Raw genomic sequence first — 9,857 nt, 5'->3', positions numbered from 1 at the left:
GCTCTAAATTATTTCATTTATTATTTCATACTAACACTCACTATCTTGATTTCTGATGATGTAGGTTCTTATACCCTATTTTCAAGAGCATCTTGGCTATCCTTGGCCCTTTTTCATTCCCATATACATTTTAAAATTGACATACCAAAGCAAACCAGTTAGGATTCTGGTCAGTTTCAGTTGGGGAGGATTGCCATCTTTACAATAGTGAGTTGTCCAATCTAAGACTATGGTAGATCTCTTCATTTATTTAGATCTACCCAAATGTCTTGCAATAAAATATTCAATGTCAGTGTAGAGGCTTTGCATATCTTTAGCATTATTTATTTCTAGGCACAGAAATTTCTTAATCCCATTATTGAGGTAAAATTGACATATAGTAACTGCACAATATTTAGAGTGTATGATTAGATAAGTTTACCCTATGTATACATCTTGAAACCATCACTACAATCAAGATAATAAACATACCCATCACCCCCAAAAGACTCCTCGTGTCTCTTTGTAATCCTTCCTTCCCAAACATCCCCCCTTCCTACTCTGTAGCCAGGCAGTCAGTAATCGGATCTCTGTCACTATAGATCAGTTTACACTTCCCAGAATTTTATATAAATGAAATCATACAGTATGTCCTCTTTTTGGTCTGGTTTCATTCACTCAGCATAGCTGTTTCGATATTCATTTAGGCTGTAGTGTGTAACAGTAGTTGCTTTAAACTTTTTTTTTAAATTTTGAAATAGTTATATATTCACAGGAAGTTGCAAAAATAGTGCAGTTTCCCTGTACCCTTTACCCAGTTTCTTCCCCATGATCTTTGCATGCCTGGCTGCTTTCTGTCATTAATATCTCTGCTCAAATACAGTCTGCTCAGAGAGCTTCCCTGACCAAACAATATGATCTCATCAGCTTTTGGGGCTCTACCACCTCTCCCTCCATTATTTTTCTGTCTAGAATTTATTAACAGTGGATTTTCTCATTTGTTTATTAATTTATTTGTTTATTGTGATCTCATCCTATGAGAATATGAATGACGTGGAAACAGAGACCTTGTCTGTCCTAGTCAGTGACTAGAATGGTGCCTGGTATCAGTAAATAGCTGCTGAATAATAAAATAATATATCTTCCAGCTAGTGCATAATATGGTTATGGTTCTTGCTATTTTACAGATGAGAAATGGAGTTGGGAAAGATAAAGTGAGTTGCCCCAAACCACACAGTTTGTGGTAGTGGTGGTGGGGATATTGGGCACTGAGATTTGAATCTCTGATTGATGAACACGCTACACCCTCTTTAAAAAATTCTGAGACAGGGGGCGCCTGGGTGGCTCAGTGGGTTAAGCCGCTGCCTTCGGCTCAGGTCATGATCTCGGAGTCCTGGGATCGAGCCCCACATCGGGCTCTCTGCTCTCTCGGGGAGCCTGCTTCCTCCTCTCTCTCTGCCTGCCTCTCTGCCTGCTTGTGATCTCTCTGTCAAATAAAATTAAAAAAAAAAAAATTCTGAGACAGGAAGCAGGCAGAAGGAAGCTGGTTGCATCTATGTCTTTCTATGGCAGGAGCCCTTCTTTATACCACAGGCTCAGACCCTTCTTTATACCATAGACGCAGATCATAGTGCCCAGGCCAGGAACAACTGATATCCCAAGTGGTCAGCCCTTGGGGTCACTGGCCTCAGCAGCAGTGGTAGGGACTGCAAACCCCACTGTGGGCTCCCCTACATCCCAGAAAGAGCAGACAATTAATTTCCTCCAACCCCCTTTCACGCTTATGGGTTTTTTTCTTTAAATGAATTAATCTGGCATTTATTTCCAAATCTTTTTTAAAAAGAGGCATTACAGTTCATTACCATTTATTGCAAACAGATTTCTTGAAACAAGTCAGTCCCAATGTTGACACTATAATGCATTTTTTAAAAAGTTTTTGGCACTATTTACTGTTTAGAACAATAGAGAGCAAGTTTTTAAATAAAAAGTGGATAGTACTTCACTGGAAAAATATGAGAAGAAATAGATTTTACTTTTATACCCCCAATCTACATATTTTTAGTGAAGGTTACATTCAAAAGTTAATTTCCAAAAAGATAACAAGCTTACAAAATCATGACGAGAGTCAGCTGGATTTTCTTGAGAAATGAAATTAAAGCCAGATAGCACTGCTTACTTTTCAGCAAATTCTGATTTGCCAAGTTTTGAAAGGAAAAAGCCTAACGTAGTTTTCAGTGTTGTCTCCTTGCCTGGGAGAATCTGGAGGACTTGTTGCTTTCTGACAGCCTACTTTGTCATCACTGCTTCCAGTCACAGCTGAGTCAAGCTTGCCATGCACAGCCCAGAGCTCAGACCCCGGTTGGAGTAGATAAACCTCCTACCTCTTTGACGGGGCTGTGGATTTCAGACCTTGCTCCATGTGCTCCAGTCAGTATGCATGGAGCTAGTACAAGAAAGGAACCACATCATTTACTTATGTCTGAGAACTTTCTGGAACAAAGATCTGGCACATCCGTCAGTTACTTTATCCGTCGGTTACTTTATCCATTATAATTTGAGTCAGTACCCAGTAGCAATTTTTCTTCTAGGACTTCTGATCTGTGGCCAAATGTATGATCCGTCAGTTGGGTCATGTTGCAAACTGTGTTATAATCAACACTTTGAAAAATGTATCATTACTGTCATATTCTTCAGAAGCAGCTCTTGGTGACCATATTTCCTGTGGGGTCTGGGAAAAGAAATGTCCCAATAAATCCCCTTTCTTACTTTCTGGATCCAACTTTTTAGGCTGCTTTCTTCTTCCTGGGGTGGATAAGTAAACCCTGGGCATTTTCTGCTTAAAAAACACACATAAAAACAAGACATGTTCAGTGTGTGTGTATCTTTTAGAAAATACAGAAAGCTACAAGTACTTTAAAAAGCACCCTTGATCCCACTGATCAATGTTAATTTTTTGATGTACATCTTTGCAGACTTTAAGAATTTATTTATTTATTTATTTGAGAAAGAGAGAGTACAAGCAGGGGGAACAGAAGAGAGAGGGGGAGAGGCAGGCTCCCCACTGAGCAGGGAGCCTGAGGGTGGAAAGGAGGGGGCTCGATCCCAAGACCCTGAGATCATGACCTGAGCAGAAGGCAGAGGCTTAACGGACTGAGCCACCCAGGTGCCCCTGCAGACTTTTGAAAAAATGTGCACACATAGGCAGGTCTTCACAGAAACATTATTTTATTATTATATATGTTGTATGGTAACTTCCAAAAAACAATATAATAAACATTTGGATATATCACCAAAAATTTTTGTCCAACATGATTTTTCATGGCCGCTTAGACTACTATCTAACCCGCAGGTAGAGAAACTGCTGACAAATTTTGGCTATTACCAACAATGAGGGATGAACACCATTCTCACCGAAAAATCTTTGACCTTTCTTTACCGTCTCCTTAGGAGAGAGTCACACAAGTGGAGTGGCTACAGCCAAGGGCACGCCGGATGCAGTCGTCAGGTGTCTCGCCAGTAACCCCATGCCACACGAACTTCGGTCCGCACCGCAGCCCAGCCAGCCTGCTTAGGAAGGATGCTCCAGATGACTGCTCTGGCTCGGAGCCTAGGCTCTGTGCCTAGGGTGCACAGCGAGCCACTGACTCTGTGGCCCCACCTAGGCCCTCTAGGGCAAAGAAAGGGGTCCCCGGGCGAAAAGAGAGGAGCACGGGTGAGTGTGGGCCCGTGGAGACAGCCACCACCTCTTTCCCTGCGCGGCACAGCATCTGTCCTTGAACCTTGGTTTCCTCATCTGCGGAATGGTGATGGATTCCCTTGGTGATGGAGATGTGTGGATGCGGGGACTTCGGGGGGTGCACAAAACAGAGCCCCGCCTGCGGGAGCGCGGCGGTGCCTGCTGGGGACCGAGGACCGGAGAGCCAGGCCGGCGCGGGCCCGCAGGGGGCGCCGCGAGCCCGCCGGCCTAGCCGCACAGCGGGGGGCGGGGCCGCCGAGCCACAATCGGGGAGTGGGAAAAAGGGGAGGGGCTGGAGCCGCGCAGCCGGGGGCTCGCTGGCCTGGACAGGGTCTTCATCTCGGGAGATTTCTAGGTTTGTTTTCCCGCGCAGTAAAAACGCTAGCAGCTTTACAGGTCCGCGTTAGCAGGCCTTGGCTTTTTCCCTCCCCTCTCAGTCCAGCGGCCGCCGGGCAGTTCCTAGGCTCCAAAGTGTTTGCTCCAGGGTTTTCAAATCTCCGCGGGGAGGTCGCCGCCTCCGGGAAGACTTACCGGACTCCCCCAGGGCTCAGGGTGGTTTCTGGTTCCGAGAGTGTACGGCCCACTTCCTGCGTTGGGCTGTCTCGGAGGGTGGGGGCTTGGCCTCCTTACTGGGACTCGAGCCCAGTATCGCCGCCTCTGAACACCTCTCCCTTCCGCCGGTCGTCAGAAGTTGGGGGGGCACCGCTTCTCCCCGCAGGGCGCAGTCAAGGGTCCGCAGGAAGAGATCATACTGCACCCCTAACCCTTTAGCCTGTGTCCCATTCAGGGTTTGTGTGTTTGTGTTGGGGCGGTCGGGTGGTGTTTCTGCATTTGTGTGGGAGTTTGTGCAGCCTGTCGGCGGGGTGTTTGTGCCTGTGCAGCTGTGCATGTATTTGTGAGAAAGCATTGTCTAAATTAACTAGATATCTATACGGAGTAAGTGTTCAAGTCGAAATGGAAAGGATTCTAGTCCTTGTTGCTTGGTGATGTAGGTAAAATAGCCCAGAAATCTCAGGGCTGGGGATTAGTACTACATTGGCAACCACAGCCACCTAACCTTGGGCAAGTCTCTTCCTCAACTAGTCTCCACTGCCACTTTGTTAAAAGATAATTGTTTAAAGGGAAAATCTCTCATAAAAATATAAAATGAATATGTGTCAGATTTTTAACTCCTTAATGAAGGAATAATAAGCTAAAAATCAGTTCAAAGGACAATATAAAGGCCAGATACACATACCCGTCAATCGGGAATAATGAAATGAATTTGTTAATTGATGCAAAATTGACTTCTTCCATGGTGGGGAGGGGCATCAGTTGCACCTCCACCAGACAAAACTTATTTGCGTTGCTATGAACCCAAATCATTTGTCTATTTTCAGTTTTCTACAACTCACAGAATCAAAGACAATGAGAGGTGGAGACTACCATGAATTGATACCCCAGAATACACTAGTCCAATGTCCAAGGGCACTTTTCTCCCTATTTCAAAAGCCTCTCACACTTTTTCCTGGCAGTTTGTACAATAGGATTGGGTTACATAAAGCTTTTTGAAAGTTTTTCGTAGTGGAACTCTTTTTCTAAGTGAAGTCTTGCAGGAAATCCTAATATATAAATATACATATGTACACATATTTTAAATTTCTGTTAAAATAATTTATTATACAATTAATACATCCTCATTGTACAAATGTCAAGTAGTACAGAAAGTTACTAAATAAAAAATGAGGGGCACCTGGTTGGCTCAGTCAGGTGAGGCTACTATTCTGGATGTTAGCTCAGGTCATGATTCAGGGTAGTGGGATTGAGCTCCCTCTGGCTCCAGGATGTGCGTGGAGCCTGCTTGCTTGGGATTCTCTCTCGCTCCCTCTCCCTCTGACCCTTCCCCTTCTCTCTTAAAAAAAAAAAATTAGTCTTCCTTCTCTTCTTCCTTCTCCCTCTCCCCTTTCAGTTCCAGAGGTACCTACTGTAATAGATTTTTGTATACTCCAGGAGATACCCTCTATGCATGTACAAATACAGGTTTTAAAATGCAAACAGGATAAAAACAATTTGTTCTTCTGTACTTCTTTTTTTTTTTTTCAATTGAAAGTATAGAGGGGCGCCTGGGTGGCTCGGTGGGTTGAATAAAATAAAAAATAAAATATATATAATAAATATAAATATAATAAAATAAAATAAAAATAAATATATATAATAAAAAATATATATATATTTATATAAAAATAAAATAAAAATCTTTTTAAAAATAAGTTTATTTTATTTATTATTTAATATTTATTATAAATTTAATAAATAAAATTTATTTATTTGACAGAGGGAGAGAGATCACAAGTAGGCAGAGCAACAGGCAGAGAGAGGAGGGGAAGCAGGCTCCCCGCCGAGCAGAGAGCCCGATGCGGGGCTCGATCCCAGGACCCTGAGATCATGACCTGAGCCGAAGGCAGAGGCTCAACCCACTGAGCCACCCAGGTGCCCCAAATAAATAAAATCTTAAAAAAAAAGTATAGAGGTCCACCTTATCATTTTAAATGATAAATAGTATTCCAGGATATGGATCCTTTCAACTTACTTGGCTAGTTCTCTATTAATGGATATTTTTTAGTTTCCAGTTTTATGGTATTATAAACAAAAGCTGCAGTGAACTCCCTTAACCAGTATTTTTGAGTGGTGATGTATCTGTATTTATCTATCAGTAAAATTTTAGGAGTGGAATCACTGAGGTTAAGGGCAGGTGAATTTAAACATTTTGACATCTATTGCCAAGTTACCTTCCCCAGTAGTTGTCATTTATTTTGTCATTTATTTTTTTCACCTGCCAAATGGCATATCTTCACATCCCCACCAACAGTGGGTATCATCAAACTTTTAAATTAAAAAAATTTTGACTCTTGGGGCGCCTGGGTGGCTCAGTGGGTTAAAGCCTCTGCTTTCGGCTCGGGTCATGATCCCAGGGTCCTGGGATTGAGCCCCGCATCAGGCTCTCTGCTCGGCAGGGAGCCTGCTTCCTCCTCTCTCTCTCTGCCTGCCTCTCTGCCTACTTGTGATCTCTGTCTGTCAAATGAAATGAATAAAATCTTTAAAAAAATTTTTTTTGACTCTAAAAAAAATTTTTTTTTTTATTCTGATAGAGGGAAATGGCATCTCCTAGATTAGTAGTGTACTTTTCTACAGTTATCTCTAGCAGTTAAAAATCCTCCCTTTGGTGAGGGGCACTTGGTTGGCATAGTAGGTTAGGCTTTTGACTCTTGATTTCTGCTCAAGTCATGATCTTGGGGGGGGGGGGTGGGGGTCGTGAGATCCAGCCCTGACATCCTGCTCCGTGGTCAGCAGGCAGGCAGGGAGTCTGGTCAAGGATTCTCCCTTTCCCTCTGTCCTGCCCTGTCTCCCCTTGTGCTTGAGTGCTCTCTCTCTCTCTGTTTCAAGGAAAATAAAATAAATAAATCTTTACAAATAATCTTCCCCTTGATGAGAAATTACTTCATCATTTCGGCAGAATAACTCATCTGGTGTAATTTGACATAATTTGAAAAACCCTTGAGCTAGACTTCTTTCCTAGGACCTCACTCCAGGAGGCAGAGTCTCTGGAAGTGGGCATTTGGCCCTGCTCGTGGCGGTGTGGAGCTTGTTTGCTCATGTGTGTGCCACAGTGTTTGATATGTGATGTGTTTTTGATATGTGTTTGAGTGCCAGTGTGTTCGTGCCAGTGAGTGTCCACCTCTCCTTGGCTGTGGGGTGCAAAGACCTCCCAAGAGCACAGGTTACCAGGGCATCAGTGTAGGACCCAGAGATCTCTCCTCATTGGGAAAAAAGAGTGGCTGGACCTTCTGTGACATGGTACCATGAATAAGAAAGGGATTGAGGACAACGGCAGCCTCGTGTTCTCAGTCTCTCCTGCCCTACTCTGCTTCTGCTGGGGCACTACTCCTGTCTCTCCTCAGAACCATAAACTTGCCTGTGGGCCCAAAGCAGCCACCCCAGTCTGACTCAACAAGCCTTTCAGTGGCTTGGAACAGTGACTCAGTTTCTCAAGAAATCAACCACTCATTGTGATGGGTGGGGGGCGGAGAGAAAATAGCCACCAGCTGGGTCTGTAGGCAGGGGCTGGAGTCATGGTTCTAAATCTGCTCGGTAACACGCTCTGTTGTTTGGGAAGTGGATGGAAACTTAATTCGCTGTCCACTAGCAATGCCAGCAAGTGTGTCTGGAAGAAAGAGCAGGAACTCAGGAGGGAGACAGGAATGGGCTCCAAACTGAGCTCTGTAACTCACTAGCTGTGGGGTCGAGGGCCAGTCACTTGATTTCTCTGAGCCTCTTGCCTTCACCTATAAACCGAGGTTAACAGTGCCCACCTTGTGAACTCACTGTGTGGATGAAATGAAATAATACATGTAATAATGGATCTTAGTAAGTACGTCAGTCAACACTCCCCTAAGAGTGACGTTTTAATAATCACACCTCCAGAATGAGGATCTCAAACATCAGAATCAGAGAGGGTCCTTCTTCCTTGGCTATGCCCATTCAGTAGCTGCCTGGTGTCTCTGTACCCTTGTGAGAATGGCTATCCTCATGTGCCACTCACTGCTGTACACTTTTTCTTTTTGTTAAAGATTGCATTTTTAAGTAATCTCTACACCCCATATGGGGCTTGAACTGGTAGATGACGACTCATACCTCACGACACATCAGGGCAAAAGATATATTATTATATCTGGTGTATCTGGCTATTTGTCTGGAATAGAGAGAGAGTGGACTCCTATCTTATCCTTACGAAAATAAAATTCCAGGTGGATTAAGGGCTTAAAATATAAGAAGTAAAATATTAAAAATCTGGCACAGCAAATCGGGATGCAGTACTAGCACACACCTCCCAGAATGGCTAGCGAAAAAGTCAGATACGACCACGTACTGGGTGGATATACAGCAGTGTCTCTTGTGTTACTGACCAGGATGTAATTGGTACAACCACTTTGGAAAACTGTCAGTCTCTATAAAAGCTGAGCATACACATACCCCGTGACCCCAAAATTAAGCTCTTGGGTAAATATACAACAGAAATGCAGACACAAATTCATCAAAAATATGTACCAGAGGGGCACCTGGGTGGTTCCATCAATTAAGCATCTGCTTCATGTTATAGGAACTGATCCTATCCCATGAAAAGAGCATCACGCAGGGTCCTGGGATTTAGCCCTGCGCCTGGCTCCCTGCTTGGCGGGAAGTCTGCTTCTCCCTCTCCCACTCCCTCTGTTTGTGCTCCCTCTCTTGCTGTATCCCTCTCTCTGTCAAATAAATAAATAAAATATTTTTAAAAATATGTATAAGAATGTTTGTAGCAGCACTGTTTGTAGTAGCTCCAAATTGGAAGCAAAACCCAAATGCCCATCAATAATAAAACAAATTAAAAAAATAGTCAAAGACGTAGAAAAGTATTTATGTTTGGTACACTTACATAAAGGAATACTGCACAGCCACGAGAAATAATGAATCATGTGAATGAATCTCGCAACCATCATGTGCGTTAAAGAAGTTAGACACACAAGAGTACATAGGGATGCTTCATTGGAATAAAGTTTAAACACGAGCCTATGATGTTAGAAGTCAGGGTAGGGGCTAATTTTTAGGGGGTGTCATAAATGGAAGGAGCATGAAGGAACTTCTAGGGTGCTGGAGATGTTATGTTTCTTGATCTGGGTCCCGGCGACATGAGTGCGATCACCTTGTGAAAAGTCACGGATCCGTAAAGATATGTGCACTATTTCATAAATACGTTATACTTTGACAAAAATTTTGGCAAGGAGGTTTCATGTAAAGTATGGGTTAGAAGACCTTCTCAACCAAGATTGGAAATCCAGGTGATCAAAAAGTAAGATGTTTTTGCATATATATGTGTGTGTGTGTGTGTGTGTGTGTTTAAAACATCTTTATGGCAAAAGATACTGCAAGCAATGTCAAAAGACAAGCAGTAGACTTGGAAAAATTTTTTATAATGAAAATGATAAACAAACGTTAGAAGCTGTAATATGCAAAGAGCTATCAGTTGATCAGATAAACAACCCAATAGAGAAATAGACAAAATGATACAAACAGGCAATTCAGAAAAGAAAAATATCCAACTATATAGAAAGATGTTCAAATTTCTTAG

The 9,857-nt window shown here is 43.0% G+C and overlaps 1 long non-coding RNA gene across 1 annotated transcript; it reads right to left on the bottom strand.

Moving 5' to 3' along the window:
* Positions 1–2,681: 2,681 nt before the first annotated feature.
* LOC125105453 (uncharacterized) lies at positions 2,682–4,504 on the bottom strand. Its single transcript, XR_007128907.1, has 3 exons — positions 4,247–4,504; positions 3,391–3,546; positions 2,682–2,812 (listed from the first exon to the last, which is right to left on the bottom strand). It is a non-coding gene; the product is annotated as an uncharacterized LOC125105453 (long non-coding RNA).
* Between the last annotated feature and the right edge of the window lie 5,353 nt (positions 4,505–9,857).

The sequence above is a fragment of the Lutra lutra genome, chromosome 7 (assembly GCF_902655055.1).
Source record: "Lutra lutra chromosome 7, mLutLut1.2, whole genome shotgun sequence".
NCBI classification, from domain to species: Eukaryota; Metazoa; Chordata; class Mammalia; order Carnivora; family Mustelidae; genus Lutra; species Lutra lutra.
The sequence above is the reverse complement of the archived record's forward strand: the minus strand, read 5'-3'. Positions and strand labels throughout refer to the sequence as shown.